Source organism: Condylura cristata, unplaced genomic scaffold (genome assembly GCF_000260355.1).
Source record: "Condylura cristata isolate star-nosed mole 26May11 unplaced genomic scaffold, ConCri1.0 scaffold00008, whole genome shotgun sequence".
NCBI lineage: Eukaryota > Metazoa > Chordata > Mammalia > Eulipotyphla > Talpidae > Condylura > Condylura cristata.
In genome coordinates this window covers 7,417,356-7,427,683 of record NW_004567109.1, presented here as the reverse complement: position 1 = coordinate 7,427,683, position 10,328 = coordinate 7,417,356, and positions in this window count along the sequence as shown.

Genomic DNA, 10,328 nt, shown 5'->3' with positions numbered 1-10,328 from the left:
CCCCCCCAGGCTTCCTTCTCTGGCTAACTGCTTTCCCCCAGGCTCTTAGAAATGCCACTCAGGCCATCTCAACTGTGTGTTCCCAGCATCTATCAACACCTCTCTTCTGCCTAGTCACCCTCTTTCCTCTCCATTTCTGGTGTGGGGAAAGGGCTTCCTCAGGAGCTGGAGGGAAACAGAAAGGGACAGGAGAAGGCCCAGGGTGGTCTCACAGCCTGAGGCCTGGGTGGAAGTGGCTGCTTTGATGGTGTGTGACAACACCAAGACTGCGTGCATGCGTGGCCTGCTCACGACTGTGCCTGTGCGTGCCTGGGGGTGCATGGGGTGCATGCACACACACACACACAGGTGAGGTGGGTGTGCAACAGGGATCTCTTGCCTGGAACCACTGGAGAGTCTGGGGAGGGAAGTCCCCCCGGAACTTCTCAGCTTCCTGAACAAAAGACCAAGTGTGGCCAGGCTGCATCCTCTGGCCCCGTTAGATCACTTCTCCAAGGTCAATTTGTACGGGGTCCAGCGTTAATGGTTGTAGACTGCACCCTTGGACAATTACCTTATCACTGCCAAGCATCTATGGACCCTGCAAAGCATTTTCATTAAACAAACCGAAGGGGGGCGAGCATGGTGGTGCCCAGCCTCAGCTGGCCTGGAGCTCATGGCTGCGCCCCAGTTCCAGGGAAGCCCACAAGCCCAGACTAACTCCCCCTCCAGGACCCCAGGCTTTTGTATGTGTGTGTGTGTGTGGGGGGTGGCAGAGAAGACAAAAATATCAAATGCTGCCCGGTCCCCACCCCCACCTCTGTTGCTAAGTGGAAGCTGCTGGAATTGGGTTCCTTTGGTCCTTGGGGCTCCTCCTTCACCTGTCCTCTGGAAGCCCCCTCCTGTATCAGGCCCACTCAATAGGGAGGGATCCTTCTCTCAGGCACAAGAGTGCTTGTGCTTATTCACAATAAGTCTAAGGTCCGTAGTAGATGCTCAATAAATTCTAGCAGGATGGATGAGTGAGCAGATGGTTCTAGTTCAAGTAGAATGTGGACCTGGGAAAAGGCTGGGAGACCCCCAAGGTGCTCAGATTTCCTCCACCCAAGGAGCATCCAAAGGGTGACTGTCCACTGGGCTTGGTGAGCACTGCCCCGGAACTCAGAGCCTGGCTGACCCGTTTTGTCAGGCAGCCCCTTGGGAGTTGGGGAAACACACCGCTCGAGGACTGGGCCTGTGGTGGGCGCTTGCTCCTTCTCGTTCCCTTGCTGCCTCTCTTGTGAGCTGCAAGGACTTTTGGTATTCAGCTCTGCAACACTAGGGCTGAGCTCAGTGTCTGGAAGACCACAGAGAGAGCCCGGTAAAGAGCCGAGTTGAATGATCATGTTACTCTTTGACCTTGGAACCGGTATTAGTTACTTGCATTTTTGAATGCCTGCCCTGTGCCCTGTGCCAGGCATTTAAGAGCAAGCCTGCTGAATCTGCAGCCACCCTGTGTGCTGGAAATGAGCATCTCTGTTTGCAGAGAGGGAGACTGAGGCTGGGGAGGTCCAAGATCAAAAGAGCTATCAGGTAGCTGGGAGAGGATTTTGACTCACCTCCATGACTCCAGGCTGCCCACTTCTTGCACTCACTTTGCTGCTTGCCTGCTCAGTTTTTCTTTTGTACACCAGATGCTCTCAGGGCGGAGCAGAGAATGGTGTGGATTATGAATGAGTGAAGGAAGGAAGGGAAGAAGGAAGGGAGGAAGCTGGGACAGCTCCTCCCTAGGAGCCCATGGGGTGGGAGTGGGGGATGTGGGCCAGAAGAGGTAGCGCTGGGGCAGAGTCTTTGTGTTGACCTTGTCTAAGGAATTTGTGGCGAGCCCACTTCCCTCCTGGGGGCCCTGAGCCGAGAGGAGGGCTCTTGCCTGTCCAGTAGGTGCCCAGCTCCAGGGAGGTGGCCGGGCGGGGGTGTTCTGTGGAGCCAGGTCTTCATTGAAATGTATAGGTGGAAGGAGAGTGCACTGCATATTTGTCTAGGTGAATTAAAAGCACAATCCCCGTTTCCCAGAGGGAGCAGTTGGTTCATATTTATACATTTAGTCTTACAGGTGTAAAATAGGTTTCCTTTATGCTTATATAATAATTTTTCATTTGAATTTCAAGGCTTTATTCCCTTCTTTGGATTCAAGTCTTCCACCTGAACCCGATTCTCTCCATAACCATTAATTCCTTCATCATAAAAATGAATTCCATCTAATTCTCTATAGTGGCTGTTAGAGCAGATCAAAAAGGGGCCTTTGCAAAGGGGCTCCCCCGCCCCTCGTGCCATTGTGTTTTCTGCTCCTCTGCTCGCCTCACCCCCTCCTGATGCTGAGTTTCAGAAACCAGAGCTTGGAGCAGAAAACTTATTTCTCTCGCTCAGGAAGGATGTGTGTGTGTGTGTGTGTGTGCATGCGTGCCTGCATGCACACATGTGTTTAGAAAATGCTCTTCACTTTCAGAAAGGTGAGAACAATGGTGACTCGGTACTTGCAATGCGCCAGACACTGGCTAGGCTCCACATGATGGTATTGGTCCGCATACACAGCTGCAAATCACATACCAGTGACTTCCCATTACTCGAGGACACACCAGTCCACACATGTGAAATAAATTGTCCTGGGGTCACAGAGGTAGGAGACGCAGGATTTAGAATTTTTAAAATATACCAGACATCTCCTATAGACATTTTCCGGCCCTGGACACTGGCAGCTGACACCCTCACACACGCCTGCAGCACACCACACGCTCCCTTTTCTCCCAGAAGACACCACAGTCATGAGCTTGGTGTACATCACTTCTGTACATGCTGTAGCAGCTGGAGAATGGACCCCAAAGCTCTCAGGTCCTGGCCTTTATTATGAAATGGGAGCTTTGAAGAGGGACTCATTAAAGAGTCCCTAAGTGCCATCACAAGCGTCCTTATACAAGAGAAGAAGAGGGAGAGTTGATTGGAGTGATGTAGCCACAAGCCAAGGAATGGCAGCAGCCACCACAGGTTGGAAGAAGAGCTGGGTCATCCCCTAGAACCTTCCCATAGCTGTTTAGGGCTCCCACCTCCAGAGCTGCACGAGGGAATAACATTCTGTTGCCATAAGTCACCAATTGTAGTAATTTGTTACAGCAGTCACAGGAAATTAATATACAAGCTTTTATGATTTTATTACACATTTGCATTAAAATACCTCATTTTCACAGCTTGCATAATGGTAGGTTGTGAGTTTTCTGTGTGAGTAATGCTTTTTTTGTCCAACATATTTTTTTTAAAGATGTATTTATTTGTTCATACAGAACTGGGGTACAGGCCAGAGGCTCAAGGGCGGCGAGAGGCTTCACCAGAGACAGAGTGGGGAGCAGAACAGGCAGATCAACGAAGTTCACTGCTGAGGGGAGCAGCAGGCGGGTCAGGAGAGGTCTGCGGCGCCATGTGGTCACCTCCAGGGCAGGCAGGAATCGAACTCATGCGGAAGTGGCCTCAGCTTCTCAGTGCAGTGCTTTAACCCGCTGCACCACCAGGGAGGGCCAACATAATGTTTTTTTTAAGACTTACTCTTTTTAATGTAGGTAGTGTCATTTAAAAGGGAAAAAAAGGAAAGGAAAGGAAAGCATGGACTTAGACACAGTTGGAACTTGAAAGGCCTCATTTTATTATTTATTTATTTATTTATTTTTTGCCTCTACAGAATACTTTGCTGGGCAGACACCGGGGTGGTGCTGGCAACTGTGTTCTGAAAGGGCTGGGTCATGTTGGCCCTCCCCGAACCCCCACAGATGGGGACTCCGGAGAATATGGTTTTGCCACATGTGGGGTTTGGCTTCACTGAAGCATGAGAGATGGTGCAGAGACCTGGTTTCAAGTGAACTCAGGGATTCCATGTCTTTGAGACCCTGGAGACCAAGGGTTCCAAACGGCAGAGGGGAAGGCACTTAACAGGAAGCCTGTGATGGACAAGGACGTGTACACCTGCATGGTGCATGCCTGGGAGCATGAGTGCGTGTGCAGGTGTGTGTGTGTGCAGGTGAGATCCTTGAGGTCGCTGCAGGGGCTGCCCCTCCCCAGGACCTGGCGTATGGTACCCATCTGCCGCATGACTGAATGGGTGAGATTATTCAGGGCAGTGGGGAGGGAGTTGGAGGCCATCCTGCAAATGGAAGTTTCTGGTGATGCATGATTGATGTGAGTTTCTGCAAGTTGATGCAAATTGTACGGTTGCAAGTGAACAAAAGACCCTCAGAATCCATCTCAGCAGGTGACACTTGCCTGCGGCCCAACACGAACAGTCTAGAAAGTTTTCAGGCCTGTGTTTTAAAATCTTGGTTCGCGCCTCTGTGTCGTGTGGTCCAGAAGCAGGATCTTCTCATTCCCCCAGGGAAGGGGTCTCCTGGGGTCAAGCTGCATTCATAGCTGGGGCTTAAACCCCTGTGGGTCAAGGGAGAAGACTGCCAGGACTCGGTCTTTGACACCCAACAGCTCCATTCTCTCCTTGGCTTCAGGCCTGGTGAGTGGGGTCCCCGCAGCTCCAGAGCCTCTCTGGGCTTCTGTTTCCTCAGGTGAGCACAGCAACACCTGTTGTGCTCCACAGTGGCCTGGCGCTCAGGAGAGGCAGCCCTGGTGTGGCCTCTGTTGCAAATTATGTTTCCTCTTGCAACCCAGGGTGTAATATACATTCCACCAAAAAATTATGGGGGACATTTAGGAAAGTAAGCGGCCAGGCCAGATGACTGGCACCAACTGTTATCACCAGGGGCTCGAGTTATCCTTGTTGGGGCTCACTGGTGCGTGATGACCTATGACCTGTACAACCCCGCAGGGATAGGAGCCTAGCAGATTTGGGGTCATCTAGGACTTCTAGAAAGACCTGATGGACTACTTTCCAATCTGGGGTTTTTCATTAGGTGGGGGCAGTAAATCAAAGGGAATGCCCGGGGCCATAAACTTAAAAGGGCCCCAGGCTGGTGGAACTGGAGGAGGAAGAAGCTGGTGGGGGAGGAAGCTCTGACTTCCCTGGACCTGAGGGGAACACAGCTCCACGGGGGAAAAAGACCCACTGAAAATAAAATTGAGGCCCTCCCTGGTGGCGCAACTGGTTAGGACACAGCACGGTAAACTGGCTCCAGCAGCCTCTGTGTGAGTTCGATCCCCACCCCGGAGGCAGCCCACAAGGCGCAGCAGACCTCTCCTGTCTCCCCGCTGCTCCCCTCAGCAATGTGCTTTGCTGATCTGCCTGTTCTGCTCCCCACTGTGTCTCTGGTGAAGCGTCTATTGCCCCCCACCTCTGGCCTGTACCCCAGTTCTGTATGCATAAATAAATAAATAAATCTTTAAAAACAAAGAAAATCGAGAAGAGAATGACAAACTGGAGACAATAATTGCAACATCTCTGCTACAAAGAATTAATATCTTTGCTATGTAAAGAGTTTTTACAAATCAATAAGGCTGATGAACAACTGCTGGCCAAAGACCTGTGCTGGCATTTTATGAAACACACAGGAGAAGTTTAGACATATGAAAAATTGTCATTTTTACCAGATTCCTAAAAAAGCAAGCTAAAATAACGAGATCCCTTGCTCACTCACCCAAGGAGCAGTTACGCGGGAGGATGTGACCCCCTCTCCAAAGCTGGGGACGGTTCTGGAGACCGGGACTCTCATGCATTTGTGATGGAGTAAATTGGCACCAGCTTTCCAAAGGGTAACTTGGCAAGAATGGTTCCAAAATTCTGGAACTACTGAGCACCATCCTTGGGAATCACTGTGCATGTTTAGGAATGTATCACACATATGTACAAAGAGCTGAGGATGGTCAACACAGCATTTTTTGACAATATGAGAAACAAAAAACTTTAACAATAAGCTTCTGACAACACATTAAAAAACATGCATGTGATGGAATATGCTAGAATGGTCACAAGGACACGTAAGAAGAAATAGCCGTGTCATGCTTCTTTCACTCTGTTCCAACCTACATGTCTTACCGACAGTCTCTCCTTTAATTCTCACAGCTTTCTGAGAGGAGCACTAACATTATCCCACATACACTGGCAAAGTAAAGGAGACTCCAAGAAGTGACTCAGCCTTGTTCTTACCTGGTAAGTGGCAGGGGCCGATTTGACCTCATGGTCCCATTCTTAACGGAGATACACCAACACTCAGAATTCTTTGTTAAAGGAAATTTATTTTATTTACTTATGCACACATGCATGCAAGAACTAGGGTATAGATCAGAGGTGTGGGGGGTGAAAGGGTTCGCCAAGGGCAGAGCAGGGAGCAGAACTGGTGGATCTACTGAAAAGCACTGCTGAGGGGAGCAGTGGGGAGACAGGAGAGGTCTGCTGTGCCATGTGGGTCAGCTTCCTGGCCTGAGATGGAACTCATGCTGCAGTGGCTGCCCATAAAGCTTTATAGTGCTGAGACTTAACTCCTGAGCCACCAGAGAGGGCCCTCCTCAGAATTTTTAATGGCAAAATATTGCTTCTAAACAGCAAAAAAATGCCTCTTAAAAAATGACATGTCCAGAAGAATGGAATCCAAATGATGAGTGAGATTTACTGAGGGGAGAATGATATTCATTTTCCAGATATTTCCTAACTCTCCTGTGATGAGATTATAGCTTTTAAAAATAAGGGCAACTGTGTGTAAGTTATTGCAATGAAAAGACCTTTATAGGACCATGTTCATGCCTCAGCACCACTAGCAAAGAAATGAGGGTTTGCACTGAGCCCCCACAGACACCATGCCTTCCCCATTCACCCTGAGAGTGGGAGGCACCGATGTGATTCACTACTGCTCAACGACAAAAATGAGGAAATAATTATCAGAGGCCCATGAAGTGCCCACCCAGAGCCAGGCACCAGGAGTGACAGCAATGGGTGGGCATCCCACAGTTTGATGGCCGAGCTGGGGTGGGGACACCTGCTTCTGCTGGACCTCAGTCCCATGCCTGAGGGTCATAGTATTCTGCTTCTGGATGAAGAACTTGTCTGTTCACTCTGTCGAGGGCATCCAGGTAGCTGCAATTGCCTGGAACGATGATTCTCAGAGTGGGGTCCTTGGCTTGGCTGCATCAGCATCCGGGAATTTGCTAGAATTTCCAGGCTGCACATCAGACCTGCTGAGTCTGGACTTGGGGTGGGTGGGGGGCAGCGGTGTGTTTCGTAGGGTTTCAGGTGATTCGGATGCATGTGAATTCTGAGGGCTCACCGTGGGGGTTTAAGTGTTGGGGGGTGCAGAGACGTTTCTCATTTTCTCAGATGCTCTCCTCCCTCCAAAAGTGACAGGCTCTGTGAAACTGGTTTTTGAAATCCTGAAGACAGGCTCTGTGAAATGAGTCAGTCTTCTCCCTTCCCTCCTGCAGAACACTGCTGACAGCTGATTAATGGGGAATGACTCTCCAAAGATTTCTTTACATATATTAGGTTAGGAAAGGCTTTGAAAACTTCTTGTGGCAATTGTGCCTGCAAAGATTCCCTCCGTTGGCTCTCCCCGGGGATGGAGAGGTTGTATTCATCTCCTAGCAATTTGCAGGGTGACCTCCCTTCTCCTACCTCCCTGGGCTGGGCTGGGTGGGAGCTGCTTGGGCTGAGCACTGGGTCACTGTGTAACCTTGGCCGAGTCCCTTCCCCTCTGGGTCTCCCTGGCTCTTCTCTTTAATTGCGGGATCATCACTTGCATCTGTAATTTGAAACCTGGAAATATTCTTCTGTTCTGAATTTCCAGAACTGGGTATTTTTGAGAAGGTTCCTGGAGGTACTTTCACATGCTGATTAATTTTAAGGAAGACACTCATGTTGTGCAGAGAGAATGTGGGTGTGTGCGTGTACACACGTGGACTGGAGCACATTCATGCTGCAGAGAAGAGTAGGCTTCAGTTTTCTTTTGTCTTGTAAAGCTATGCTGACCCCCGACATGTTGACAGAACTGGGGGACTCTGCACTGCAAAACAGGGACAATCAGCTGTGTTCTCTGCAAAGTCAGACGGTTTTTTAAGTACTCAAGGACACTGGTTTGACCTCAGAGTTGAAGTCTGCCCAGATTCCAATCCCCAGGAACCTGGGTGAGAGTGAGGGGCAGGGGCTGAGTGGGTACCACCCCTTGTTCCCAGGGGTCCCATGTGTTCGCTCCAAGCGCTTCCGTTTCTGTGCCTGCCACACTGCAGAGGGGCTGGAAGTGAGGCTACAGCCGTGGTCTGCAAGGGAAAGGGCACCTTAGCTTGTCTCCTTCAGCTGGGTGATGCCCACTGACCTCAGCTGGGTGGCGCTTCCTGCCCTCCAGTCTCTGCTGAGTAAAAGGAGACTCCAGTGCAGCTCCCCGAGGCCCAGGGCATCCCCACCCAGCTGGGAGCCTGGCCAGGCATCCAGATTTGCAGGGCCCTGTGGCTGAGACCGCCCAGGACAGACAGCACGGACTGCCTCATGCCCGGGCTCGTAGCTACCCACTGTGACCTCCCCAAGCCACCGAGCTGATCCATCCATCTCCGCTAGGAGTTTGAACCCCTGCCCAGCTGTGTAAGCTGTGGGTGAGTCCAGTTGCTTCTCTGCCCTGTCTTCCTTGTCAGTAAAACGGGGATACTAGTAGTCTTAGGGGTGATGAAAGATTAAGGGGGGCACTGAGCGCAGAGACTGACAGCAGACACATCACACATGTTTGTTGTTAGTGCTACTCACAAATGTTTACTGAAGCAGCGTGGCTTGACGCCCGTGTGACAAGAGGGACAATGCAGATACGAAAGGAGAAACAGCTGAGAGGGCTTGCACGCTGCAGGCAGGGTCTGGGTTCGAATCCAGCCTCCGTCCTTTCCAGCCCTGGCGCTTGACATCCAGCTCCTAATTGGACCCAAGAGCTCAGAATGCTGGGCTGGGACCCCCGGAGGGAAGCTGGAAGGCTCAGCCATTCGAATCTTCCCAGAGTAAGGATCTCTTTACTGGTGGCTGATTCAAATGACTGGTCCAAGGACACCCAGCCAGCTCGGCAGGCGCGAGCTTCGGGCGCCGGGCTCCAGCGGAGAGCATCACCACACCACCCGGAGCGGGAGCAAGGGGCCGTTTCCTGGCTCCGGGCCGGTTTCCCTCCCACTCACTTTGCCCAGGCTGCGTCTCTGGGTCTTCTGGTGCTGGCCAGAAGCCGCCCGCTGCGGGAGCTTCGTCTCCACTGTGATCTGAATCCCCCTGGGCTGTGGCTGTGCCCAGACAGGTGTAGAGCAGAGATGAGCTTAGGCCATTTGCAAGCTGGAAGCCATTTCAAAGGGAAGGCTGGTCCTTGATAGTTTCTGAAAGTATTTGGGGAAAAAAAATCACCCGCTCTAGGCAGAGTGCATAGAACACAGAGGCTGTCCAGCGTTATCATGCCTGCATGGTCAGGAATTTCTTCCCGTTTTCTCCCCATGCCTATGCCAACACTCATTCTTAGGGTTCAGGCGCTATTTTGCTCAGAGCGATGTGAAAATGTTCACCTCTTTCGTGGGTTTAGTTTATTTATTTTATTGCAGATCACATGTGTGGTAGCTGCACGCATTTCCAGTGTGTGGACGTAGAGAGCTTTGTTACCCAACACCCAACCCACAAGACTTCTGTGGGCGCTTTCTCTTACCCCCCATAAATAATGCTGTGATGGGCCCCCCCATGCACCTGTTGTGTGTACACCTCTCTGGCCCCCGGGAAGGACCGGGCGCTCGGGGGGATGCCTGCTTCGTTTTCCCGTGCTCACAGTGAGACCCATACTCAGTGGTTCCAAGCGCCCCAGGCCAGAGCCTTCAAAGAAAGGACTTTTCCTGTTCCATTAATTTGGCAATTTGGAAATCTGGGCTGGAGCAAAAATATTATTTTTCCTCAGTCATTCTCAAGTTGCTTATTCACCAAGTTAAAGCGGCCAGTCAAAACGAGGGAAAAGAAAACACAAACCCAAACTTCGAACCAGCTGTGCCGTGTTGTGTAGACAAAATAACTCTCCGGCAGACCGATCGGGTCACCTTTTTGACCTGCTGATTCTCCACCATGTCAGCGGGACTTCAGCTGTTCCAGTGGTTGGGGCTTTTGTTTGTTTCCTCCTCCTCTTTCTTCTGTATTTTTTTTTCTTTTTTGCTCAGTTTATTGTGCTTACAATCTTCCAGTACTAGAGAGATAGAAAAGAAAGAAAATACACTCCTGGCCCACAGATAGTAGCTCCTTCACTCCCTCCCTGCTTTCCCTGCACCCACCCTTCCTTTCTCCCTCCTTCCCTTCTATCCATCCACCCACCCACCCACCATCCACCTATCCATCCACTTACCCACTCTCCCCCAATCACCCACTAACCCACCCATCTATCTATCCACCCACCCAGCCAGCCATC